Source organism: Chiloscyllium plagiosum, unplaced genomic scaffold (genome assembly GCF_037043375.1).
Source record: "Chiloscyllium plagiosum isolate Xiang-an unplaced genomic scaffold, Cpla_swu_hap1 HiC_scaffold_11, whole genome shotgun sequence".
Lineage (NCBI taxonomy): Eukaryota > Metazoa > Chordata > Chondrichthyes > Orectolobiformes > Hemiscylliidae > Chiloscyllium > Chiloscyllium plagiosum.
The window spans coordinates 49873777-49883908 of NW_028270149.1; positions in this window are offsets into that span (position 1 = coordinate 49873777).

A 10132-nucleotide genomic window follows, 5' to 3' on the forward strand; every position below is an offset into this window, starting at 1 on the left:
TCATGGAAATTTGCTCATATTTGCTAATGATCCCAATCTCTGAATTGGCCGACTCTGCAATAGAGTTAGGCAGTGCTCTAATTATCAAAAAAATGTACAGCTTCTGTAGAACTTTGTTCTTTGTTGAGCATTAGTTACAACAAAGTTCACCATATTAAACTTGATTAACCTTATTTGTTCGGAGAAAGTGAGGACTGCAGACGCTGAAGATTAGAGTCGAGAGTGTGGTGCTAGAAAAGCACAGTAGGTCAGGCAGCATCTGAGGAGCAGGAAAGTGAGCATTTCAGGCAAAAATATATTCATTTCGCGTATTCATTCTTGATGAAGAGTTTTTGCCCGAAACATTGACTCTCCTGCTCCTTGGATGTAACCGTATTTATTGTTACCAGTTGAAAATTCCATTTGGAATAAGTAGATTTGATATCTACTCTTCCATCATGACAGCAGTATGGATCTGAGGAGATACTGCTGTAACTTTCCTATGTTTACTTCAACTCTGCCTCCATCTCTGGAAACTTTACTCCATAAGAAGGGGTTTAGGAGCATTATCACCCCCAAGATTCCATCCAAATCATAAACTGTCCTAACTTGGACAATATTACTATTCATATCACTGTATCAAACACCATCAATACAATAACAATGATGACTTGAATGATTCAAGAAGATTGCTCAGGGCTACAAGGGATGGATTCTCCACAATTTGGAGAAAAATTAAAATAAATGGGAAGCATATGAAAGGCAAGAACAATTCCTCTCTCAAAGTATTTTATTTGTGAAGTGTTTTGCAGTTTTTTAAAAATATCTTTTTCCAGTGACAATCTGCTCACTTCTGAAGCACAAAATTTACAAACTTTCTACAAGGTCAAAGGTTGGTTTAATATTGTTGCCAGAAACACACAAGACAATACAACACATGGAAAGTTAAACCCCCAGCTGATTTCTTTGATATGTTCACCCAATGGCCACAAGAAAGTGTCATTACAGTCCTTATACCTTGATGAAGATGTTACATAATGTTCAAAATTCTACACAACTTACATTCATTTCATGATGTTCATTTATACACAGATCTAATTTAGTCATTAATATTCTATTCTTAATAGGATATCCTTCCTTGACCAAAAATTCTAAAACTTGGAAAAAGGTCTTGACTCAACTTGACTGAGACTGAAGAGATGTTTTCTCCAATTAGGACTGATTTTGATCTTGGCCTTCAGTTGAATTTTTCACTTCACTAGGTACGTCTGTCAGACTTCAACTCACATCTGAACTAATTTCAGGCTCAAGCTGTGCTTATGTAAGTATTGGTACTGTACTTGTATCGCAACTATTCAAAACATTGGACTCATTTCATTCTTCTCAAATTCCTTCTTTATAAACCTCTGAAGGTAAAGCAAGAACTATACATATAAATCCAACATTTCCATTATCTAACTTCTTGAATAAAGATTAACCCACGACCATTTCACCACATAGTTTCACTCCAATTCACAGTAGCCACTTCAACCAGTTATGGCAATGTCCTTTCACATTAACTTCCAGTTCAAATTCAGATTCCTTTCCCTCACTCGATCCCCAATGACAATCTATTTCTGCTGGTTTATTTTTTTCAATGTGTCTTCAGCAATGGAAACTCTGTTTTAGGTTGTATAAGAACAATTCAGCTGGTTTTCTGCTGCAAGTGAGCTATGTAATGATAAATAAATATGAATTTTCAAGTTTGACTGAAAGACATTTTATATTTGTTCCAATTTGTATTTAATCTGCTTAAGAATAGCACAATTAACAACATGTAATCTGCTTTGTGCTCCATTTGAAGTAGGATGATGTATGATTAGATTACTTACAGTATGGAAACAGGCCCTTCAGCCCAACAAGTCCATACCAACCCTCTGAACAGCAACCCAGCCAGACCCATTTCCCTACATTTACCCCTTCATCTAACACTACGGGCAATTTAGCATGGCCAATTCACCTAACCTGCACATCTTTGGACTGTGGGAGGAAACCGGAGCACCTGGAGGAAACCCACGCAGACACAGGGAGAATGTGCAAACTCCACACAGACAGTTGCCCAAGGCAGGAATTGAACCCGGGTCCCTGGTGCTGTGAGGCAGCAGTACTAACCACTGTGCCACCATGCCACCCCAAGTGTATTTTACCCCATCCATTCTCATGAAATTTGAAAACTCTTAACTCATAACTGAAGTCAGTCTACATGATTTCCTCTGCGAACCCATAAATCATAAACAAGCTACAACAAATGCTGGAAAGATATTTTTTATATCATAGCCAGAGGAGGAGGAAGAGTGAGAGGAACAATTTGTGTGAGTGTTCACAGCCAAAAGCAGAGGTAGCTAACCATGAGGAAGGAACGATTGAGATTTCAAATAAAAGTATTAAAAGGAGAATATGTTCACACTGCCCAGAGAAAAGACAACAGTTTTGGCCAAATGGGTAAATGGAAGAAAATTGGAGAAGGCAAATCAAGGTTTGATTTACACAGTTAATGGTGGATTCCGGGAGAATTTTACTGAACAGAGAGACCGAGGGGTGCAGGTACATAGTTCCCTGAAAATGGAGTCACAGGTAGATAGAGTGGTGAAAAAGGCATTTGGCACACTTGCTTTCATTGATCAGAACATTGAGTATCAAAGTTGGATGTCATGTTGCAGCTCTACAGGGCATTGGTGAGGCTATAGAAATGATTTTGTTAAACTGGAAAGAGTGCAGAAAAGACTTGTAAGGATACTACTGGGTCTCAAGAGCTTTAGCTAGAGGGAGAGGCTGAACAAGCTGGGGCTTTTTTTCCCTGGATCATCAGAGGCTGAGGGGTGATCATATAAAAATGTATAAATTCATGAAGGGTGTGGATAGGATGAATAGCCAAGGTCTGTTTCCTAGGTTGGCGGGGAGTCCAAAACTAGAGGGCATAGATTTAAGGTGAGAGGGGAAAATTTTAAAAAGGATTTAAAAGGCAACCTTTTCAGGCAGAGGGTGGTGCAAGTGGAGAATGAGCTGCCAGAGGAAATGATGGCAGCCAGTGCAATTACAATGTTTAAAAGGCATCTGGATGTGTACGTGAATAGGAACGGTTTCGATGGTTAAATGGGACTATATCAGATTGAGATATTTGTTTGGTGCAGATGAGTTGGACAGTCTGTTTCTGTGCTGTATGACTCTACAACTCTATAAATCTCTACTGACGTTTTTGGAAACACTCAGCAGGTCTGGCAGCATCTGCGGAGAGAAAGCAGAGTTAACATTTCTGGTACAGTGATCCTTCAGAACTGATTGTAGCTGGGAAAATAGTTGGTATATATGCTAAAAATTGGGAAGGGGAAGAGGAATAAACAATAGTGGGCAACGAGTGCAGAGAGAGAGAGAGAGAGAGAGAGAGGACAACAGTTTGGCAGACAAAGGAATGGGTAAAGGTCAGCCTGGGGAATGAATAAATTCTAATGGAGACCTTTAACTGATAGTTGGTTGTTAGTGGTAGCACCCAAGGCCGGTGTGGGGTAAAGCTATGGGAGGTGTGCTCAGGCCCGAAAGTTATTCAACTCAATATTGAGACCTAAGGGCTGCAGGATCCCCAAGCAGAAAATGAGATGCAGTTCTTCCAGCTTACACTGAACTTCTCTGGATCATCAAGGCAAACCCGAGATGGAGATGTTGGGCAGGGAACACAGTGGTGTAATGAAGTAGCAAGCAACAGGAAGCTCAGGGTCATTTTTACAGCCCCCTCCCCACCCCATCTTCAGCTTAGAAACCAACATTTTCCTAGTTACAATCAGTTCTGAAGATGAGTCACTGGACCTAAAACAGTAACTTTCTCTCCACAGATGCTGCCACATCTGCTGAATTTTTCCAGCAATTTTGGTTTTTATTTCTGATTTCCTCTTAACGTCAGTTCCTTCAGAGCAAGACTGGTTTTACCTATCACTTTGATCATGGGTAATTTTGACTATTGCTTCTTGTTAATATTATAATAGATGGAAAGGAGACAGAAAGCAGGAAGCTACTGGCCAGTTAGCCTAACATTTGCTGTTAGGAAAATGTGACAGTCCATTATTAATGATGAAATAGCAGGAGATTTAAAGAAGCTGAACACAATCGAAAAGAGTCAACATGATTTTCTGAAAGGGAGACATGTTTGACAAATTTACTAGAGTTCTTTTGAGAATTATGACAAAAGAAGTTGATAAAATGGTAGATTTTGTGTACTTGGATTTCCAGAAGGCATTAGATAAAAGAAAACACTTTTGCACAAGATAAGAGATCAACATATTGGGATAATATATTAGCATGATTTGAAGATTTGTTAACACACAGCAGACAGATGGTTGAGATTAATCAATGTTTTTCGGGATAAGTCCTAGCAACTCTCACCCTTAATCCATTCATAGGATATGGGTGCAGCTATGTGGGCTAACATTTATTGCCCATACCTTGTTGCCCTCAAGAAAGTGATTGTGAGCTGACTTCTTGAACCACTGCAAACCATTTGGTGTGGGTACATGCACAATGCTGTTTGGGAGGGACCTCCAGGATTTTGACTAAGCAACGCCGAAGGAGTGTTATATACTTTTAAGTCAGGATGGTGACTGGTTTGGAAAGGAGCTTGCTGGTAGTGATGTTCCCAAGCATCCGTTGCCCTTGTGGTTCTAGGTGGTAATGGTCATGGGTTTGAATGATATATCTATATTGATATCTGTAAGAGGAGATGCAGTGTAATGTATCCAAATTTGCTGATAATACAAAAATAAATGGAAGGGCATGTTATGATTAAGTTGTAGGAAATCTGCATGGGGATATAGATAGCATGAGTAGTGAACAAAAACTTGGCAGATGGAGCTTCATGTAGAAAAGTCTGCTTAGTAGGAAGAATCAAAAGGCAGACCACTAATTAAAGAGATTCCAAAAAAAGAGCAGCAGAGTGAGACCCAGATATTCTTATGCATGAAACTCAAAAATACGACGCAGTTATAGCAAATAATTAAGGTGGCAAATGGACTTTTGACTTTTATTGTTAGGAGTTTGAAGTTTAAAAACAGGTAAATCTTGTTACAACTGTACAGGGTATTGATGAGGTAACACCTTGTGTACTGTGTACAGTTTTCATCCCCATGTTGAAGAATGGATGTATTGGCAAGTAATTCAAAAACAGATTCATTCGGCGAATTCCTGGAACAAGGGAGTTGACTAATCAAGAATGGCTCAACAGGTTGGGCCTTTATTGATTAGAGTTTAAATGAATGAAGTGTAATCTCATTGAAACGTATAAGATTTTGAGAGGGCTTGACAGGGTTGATGTTGAGATGACATTTCTACTAGTAGGTCAGTCTTGAACTATGTTACAGAATAAGGAGACACTCACTTTAAACTGTGATGTAAAAGAATATCACCTCTCAGAGGGTAGTAAACATCTGGAATTCTCTGCCTCAAACAACAGTGGAGGCTGGAGCACTGGAAGTATTTAAAGAGGAGGTAGATAGGTATTTGAATTATTGGGGAGTTGAGGGCAACGAGGAGCTGAAATGAAAGAGTCTGGGACAGATCAGCCATGAGATTCTAGAATAATAGGGCAAACTTTCAGGATTGAATGACTTACTGTTTCTTCGATTTCTTATTTCTTATGTTCCCTTTTCTGTTATGAGAAATTTCTTTCTACCATGGATCTTAATTCATTACACAATTTCTCTAATTGATGGTGACTCAATTTTTGACAATATAGTGATTCAGGAATCATGCTAACTATTATCCCACAGTTGACATTTATGTTTACTGGAACTCTATCCAATGCTACTTGAACTGCAATGTCCTGTGAATTTCCACTGTCCAACAAAGCTATGTGGTGACTGACATTTCCTCCAGCTGGAAGTTTTTCCGTTGACATTCTTCCAACACACTTTGACGATATGATCCTTTTTTGTGCAGCTGTAGTACCCTGCATTCCCAAATAAATTAAACAAGTCACATTGGATTTAAATGTTAACTCATTTTCTCTCTCTACAGATGGTGCCAGACCTGCTATATTTTCCAGCATTTCCTGTTTTTATTTCTGTGTTCATTGTTGATGTAAAACAAGTAACAGGACTTTGTGACTCTTTTGGTAATGCCTTTTGCTTACTTTATTGAAGCTTATCTACTTCAGTAAAGGAGTGGCAACTGTTTGCTCTGATTTCTGTTGAACTACATTCCACCACACATGGACAACATTGTTTGGCAAGTTACATTAACACTTAAATTTGGCAATATCAGCAACTCACTAGGAACACTTTTACTCTTTCAATATCAATCTCTCCTGCACTGCTGTCTCTTGAATATCTTTAAAATTACAATGCATAGACAGTTTTCCCAAATCTATGAGAAGTCTGCAACATCCTGAATGGACAACTAATTCTTTGTTCCAAACTGATAGCTTTTAGCAATTACCAATAGCCTGGACTGCAATGCCACTTAAACTTCCATAAAATATCTGACTGTGCCATATCTTTTGGCATAGCAGGGCAAGTAAACTCTTGAGTGTTATATGCCCATCTGTCAGGACTTCCACCTTTTCTCTTCTCCCCAACTGCCTGATTAACAGACAGATGAGCAAGAACATTATTAAAAGTGAAAAATATCTCAGGCATTTCACATGAGCATTGAATCTCACTCAAGACTCTTAATACCAACTATTGATACAGGAATCTTCAAAGATCTGTCCACCCATGTGCACAAACAGCTTCTTCATGAAGGCTGGATTTTGAACACTATTTCTCAGCAAAGAGACTCACAATTTCTCTATTGGTTCACTTCTCCAACTTCAATTGATTTCAGAGGTTAGGATTTCATATTATAAACAGAGATCGCCAGTTTAGGCCTACACTTTCTTGGATTTAGAAGAACAAGAGGAGATTTAATTAAGTACTACAGGATATTGACATAGTTGACGTAGAGAGGATTCTTCAACTTTTGGGACAGCCTAGAATGAGAGGTCTAGTTTTAGGGTAAGTAGAAGATTTAAAACATAAATAGGGAGAAATTACTTAGAGTCATAGAGCCATACAGCATAGAAACAGGCTCTCTGGCCAAACTGATCCATGCTGACCAGGTTTGCTAAATTGAACTAGTCCCATTTGCCTGCATTTGGTCCATACCCCTCTAAATATTTCCTATCCATGTACCTGTCCAAATATCTTTTAAATGTTGTAATTGTACCTGAATCTACCACTTCCTCTGGCAGTTTATTCCATATATGCATCATCCTCTTTATGAAAACATTGCCCCTCAGGTCCATTTTAAATCCTTCTCTGCTCACCTTAAATCTATGCCTTCTAGTTTTGGACTCACCTACCCTGGAGATAGGACTTTTGCTATTCACCGTATCTATGCCCCTAATAATTTTATAAACCTCTATAAGGTCACCTGTTAACCTCCTAAGATACAAAGAAAAAAGTCCCAGCTGATTCAACATCTCCTTGTAATGCAAACCTTCTGCTCTTGGTAACATCCTTGCAGACCTTTTTCACACCCTTTCCAGTTAATAACATCCTTCCCATAGCAGGACAACCATAACTGTACATAGTACTTCAAATGTGGCCTTACCAATGTCTTGTACAGCTGTAATATGACATCCCAATTCCTGTAATCAATGCTCTGACCGACGAAGGCATGTGTGCCAAACACCTCCTTTACCACATTGTCTACATGTGACACCACTTGCAAAAAACTATGTACCTGCAGACCTAGACCTCTCTGTTCAATGACACTCCTCAGGGCTCTACCATTAACTGTGTAATAGGGTCGGTCTTACTGCAATGCAACACCTATCATTTATCTAAGTTAAACTCTATCTGCCATTCCTCAGTCCACTAGCGTATCTCAAAGTGTAATAAATCTGTGGTAGATAATGGGACATTGAGTAAATTGAAGGATAAGAAAGAGAGATTTTTCAGTAATAGTTTAGAGGGTTATGGGGGGAGGGCAAAAAAGTGGATTTGAGGTCGTGATGAGATTAGCAATGATCATATTGAATGATGGAGCAGGTTTGAGGAGCTGAATTGCCTAATCCTGCTCGTTGTTCATATGTTCAGCTGCGGTCATTCACAAGTCCCTTCATTGCTTCAGTGATATCCTTGCAGGACAGATAAAGTAAAGCACAGGGAAAGTCAAACCTCAAATAAATTTATTCAGGTTTGTACACATAAGACGAGATTGTCAAGACAATTAGCATTTATTTCCCTATGAAATGGTGAAGCTGTACAACTAACTCATTAAAGGGGGGAGCTATTTCAAGCTTAATTGGCATCTTTAGTTGAGAAGGAACATTGAGCATTATGAAGCTATTAGCAATATTGCTTAATATTTTTTAGCATAGCAGAAGGTAATTTCTTTTAATTGTGCAGTTTGATGTCATGCTGAGTTTGGATTCTTTACAGACTAGTCAGGAAATGTCAACGACTATCTTTGAGCTGAGACTTCAAAGTAACCTAATTATTGGATTCTGCAATGCATGGTAATCTCAGATACACCAGGTTCTGACTTACTGTTGTATTGGATAATAACTAAAGCAATTTTCTTCATGGATAGATTATTCCCAGCCCCTGAACAATGGTGAGTCAATTGGGAAAATATGATAAGGTTGTCAGTAATGATATTCTCAACATCAGGGACAAAAGTCTGACTCTGCAATTAAATTTTGGAAAATGAGATGAGAAGTTTGCCAGTGAGCAGCAAGAGGCTTATTTGCATGCGATTAACACTTATTCCTGTCTCATTGAAGTGAATTTCTTGAATCACCCATAAGCCAGCGTCCCTTGTGGCCATGCCATCTTTCAAAGCCTGCAGGAATGGTGTCATATGGAAGCTATGCTGCTCAGTTGTGGAAGGAGTGAGAGTGATGGCAGAGAGGGGGACACTGGCACCATAATTCTGAAAGGCACCTGGAGGACTTTGTGCATGGAGTGGAGGAGAACAGTCCTCTTCCTGAAAGTGCAGGAGAGGAGCCCACACCACTTCTCCATGCCAGCATGGCCAGACATTGGCATCTGGGTCAGTGTCATCTCTAAACTGAGAAGTCTGGCTACCAAAAGAAGGTCAATGATCTTTGCCTCCTCCAGAGCAAAATATTTTGCACTTTGCTTCCTCACACGTCTCTATGCAACTGCACTCCCTACACCGTTCACATTCTGATTTCTTCTCTGTTACTTGAAACACCTTCCATCTCTACCCTTCACTTTTCTCACTGTCCCCACAATCTTACCATCCCATTAAGCATTCGTGCCTTTATGCTGCCTCCTCAGTCCCTTAGAACACCTCACTGAACCTCATGATTGAGTTCTGGAGCCGTAGTGTCATGCTGCAACTATAACAAAATGCTCGTGCGGCCACACTTGGAATATTGTGTACAGTTCTGGTCGCCCCATTACAGGAAGGATGCAGAAGCATTGGAAAAGGTGCAGAGGAGATTTACCAGGATGTTGCCTAGTATGGAGGGAAGGTCTTATGAGGAAAGGCTGAGAGACTTTGTTCTGTTCTCATTGGAGATAAGAAGGCTAAGAGGGGATTTGATAGAGACATACAAGATGATCAGAGGTTTAGATAGAGTAGACAGTGAAAGTCTTTTTCCTAGGATGATGATGTCAGCTTGCACAAGGGAGCATAGCTACAAATTGAGGGTTGATAGATTTAAGACAAATGTCAGAGGCAGGTTCTTTACTCAGAGAGTGGTAAGGGGATGCAATGCTCTGCCTGCCAATGTAGTTAACTTAGCCACATCAGGAGAATTTAAACAAACCTTAGATAAGCATGATGAGATAGTATAGTGGGGTGGGCTTAGATTAGTTCACAGGTCGGCACAACATCGAAGGCTGAATGGCCTGTTCTGTGCTGTATTGTTCTATGTTCTAACCTTTTCCCCGATTGCCCAGCTCTAATAGCTGTGTCACACACTTCGTCTTACTCGTTTGGCCCCTTTTTGTACCATCCCAAGTGAAGCCATCCTATAACGCGGCTGAGTGACACAGGACAGGCATTGTCATTGACATTGTCCAAGTGGTCATCTGTGATTCTGGTCCTTTAAGTTTCAGAATACAGCACCTGACTATATGAAAAAGCAGTTGTCATTCCGCAAACTGTTCTACAC